This window comes from Lagenorhynchus albirostris, chromosome 19 (genome assembly GCF_949774975.1).
Source record: "Lagenorhynchus albirostris chromosome 19, mLagAlb1.1, whole genome shotgun sequence".
In the NCBI taxonomy this organism is placed as follows: domain Eukaryota; kingdom Metazoa; phylum Chordata; class Mammalia; order Artiodactyla; family Delphinidae; genus Lagenorhynchus; species Lagenorhynchus albirostris.
In genome coordinates, this window is record NC_083113.1 from 2,786,498 (window position 1) to 2,789,175 (window position 2,678).

The window sequence follows — 2,678 nt, forward strand, 5'->3', positions numbered from 1 at the left end:
CCCTGGTGGCGCAGTGGTTGAGAGTCCACCTGCCGATGCAGGGGACATGGGTTCGTGCCCTGGTATGAGAAGATCCCTCATGCCACGGAGCGGCTAGGCCCATGAGCCATCGCCGCTGAGCCTGCACGTCCAGAGCCTGTGCTCTGCAATGGGAAAGGCCACAAGAGTAAGACACCCGCATACCACAAAATAAATAAATAAATAAATAAAGTCAAGATATGGAAAAATAAAAGAAGGAGCTTGGTTATGAACCTATTCAGTCTCAGGTACCTGCCAGACATCTAAGAATAATGTCCAGTAGGAGTTAGGTACAAATCTGAAATTTGGGAGAAGTAACTTGGCTGAATACATCCATTTGAGAACCGTTAGATGGTATATCAGTCATAAGACAGGGTGAGATCCCACAGAAACGAAATAAGAGTTCAGGATAGGAAAACAGGGAGTACAGAAAAGTCTCTTGAAAAACTGTCACACAAAAGTAAGAGACATGAAAGAAGCAAGGAGCATATTTGGCCAAGGAGTAGGCAGACTATTGTTTATAGAAAAGACAGTATTTACAATGCAGTTTGTAAAAGAAAAAAACAGAGCATCAGTGGTTCAAATCAAAGGAGATCTGATCAAGCACAGGGTCAGATCCAGATTGGTCATTTTCTCCAGGAAGTTCTATCCCTTGTGCTTTTCCCACGTGAAGTTGTTTTGGTACATGCAGGTATTGTATTACCATGTTTTCACAGTAAATTGCATCTTTAATCACCTGAAAGATGATCATTTCTATCCCAAATTATGACAGGGTTTTGAATTTCCTAATATTTTGTTAAGGATGTTTTTCATCTATGTACATGTGGGTGTTGGTCTGCAGTTTGCTATTAACAGTACTGCCTGATTTTGGTATCAAGTTAAAGATAATCTCACAAAACTAGCTGAGAAGACTTCCATCTGAAAAAAAATAATAATTTGAGTGGTATTGGAATTATTTCTTCCTTTAATGTCTAGAAGAAGTCATTAGTCATCTTGGCATGAAATCATAGTAGGAAAATTTTAAACTACCAATTCAATATCTATAATAGAGGGCATTTCAGATTACTCATTTCTTCTTCAGTGAACCTGAGTAGTTGGAGTATTTCAAGAAATTTTTTTCTCAATTTCTGGTTTTTGTAGAGTTGTTGGAAAGTGTTTAAAATATCACATATAGGGACTTCCCTGGTGGCACAGTGGTTAAGACTCCATGCCCCCAAGATAGGGGGCCTGGGTTTGATCCCTGGTCAGGGAACTAGATCCCACATGTATGTCACAACTAAGAGTCTGCATGCTGCAACTAAGGAGCCTGCCTGCCACAACTAAGACCTGGTGCAACAAAATAAATAAATATCACATATAATCCTTTTAATGTCTTTAGTGCCATCCCACCTTTCATTCCTCGTATTGGTAATTTTTTTTTTCCTGATCAATCTACCTAGAGATCTATCAATTCTCTTGATCCGAAGGACAGTTTTGGAGTTCGCTGATTTTTCTATTTCCTATTTTATTAATTTCTGCTCTTTATCCTTTCTTTCCTTTTGCCTACTTTGGTTTTTAAATATTTTATTTTTTTTTAAATCAAAGGGCATGGTTTATTTATTTATTTGTTTATCTATCTATGGATGGCTGCATTGGGTCTTCGTTGCTGTGCATGGGCTTTCTCTAGTTGGAGTGAGTGGGGTCTACTCTTCATTGCAGTGTGTGGGCTTCTCATTGTCCTGGATTCTCTTGTGGAGCACAGGCTCTAGGTGCACAGGCTTCAGTAGTTGTGGCACCTGGACTCAGCAGTTGTGGCTTGCAGGCTCTAGAGCTCAGGCTCAGTAGTTGTGGCGCATGGGCTTAGAGCACATGAGCCACAACTTGAGACCACGTGCCACAAATACTGAAGCCCATGCACCTAGAGCCCATGCTCCACAACAAGAGAAGCCATCGCAGTAAGAAGACTGCACACTGCAATGAAGAGTAGCCCCCACTCGCCTGAACTAGAGAAAGCCCGCATGCAGCAATGAAGACCCAAGGCAGCCAAAAATAAATTAAAAAAAAAAAAGGTCTTAAAGAAAAAATTTGCTGAGAATTTCCCAAATCATCAAGTCTTGGGTCTTTTCTGTTTTTCACGTCTTCCCTATATTTACTTTTCCCTATCACATTTTACTATAATCAGTAAGAAGAAATGAGGCCACAACTTTCAACACTTTTTAGAAATGTCCTCAGCTAAATGTCCATAAAAAGACTTGCACATGAATATTTGCAGCAGCTTTATTTTTATATTTAGAATCTGTGGGGGGGGGACTCCAAATATCATTTAAGATATATTGATATGGTGTGGTACATCCATACAGAACATTACTCAGCAATAAAGAGAATGAGCTATAGATGATTCTCAAAATAATCATGTTGCAAGACAGCAGACAGAAGTAAACTTTTAAGGTTCCACTTAAATAAAATTCTAGAAAAGGCAAATTTATCTATACTGAAAGTCAATCAATGGTTGCTTAGGGGTGGTAGGTAAAGTATTAGGAAAGGCACTGAGAAAGGGTGATGGATATATCCAATATCATGACTAGACGATTTCAAATGTGTATACATATATTAAGGCTTACCAAACTGTACAGTGTGTGCAGTATACTGCATGTTGACTACAGTTCTATTCTCATTCCCAG

At 39.3% G+C, this 2,678-nt stretch overlaps 1 long non-coding RNA gene across 1 annotated transcript in view; it reads left to right on the forward strand.

The window, feature by feature from the left end:
* LOC132510114 (uncharacterized) overlaps positions 1 to 2,678 on the forward strand; it is a 44,502-nt gene that overhangs the window by 40,312 nt on the left and 1,512 nt on the right. The window lies entirely within an intron of this gene.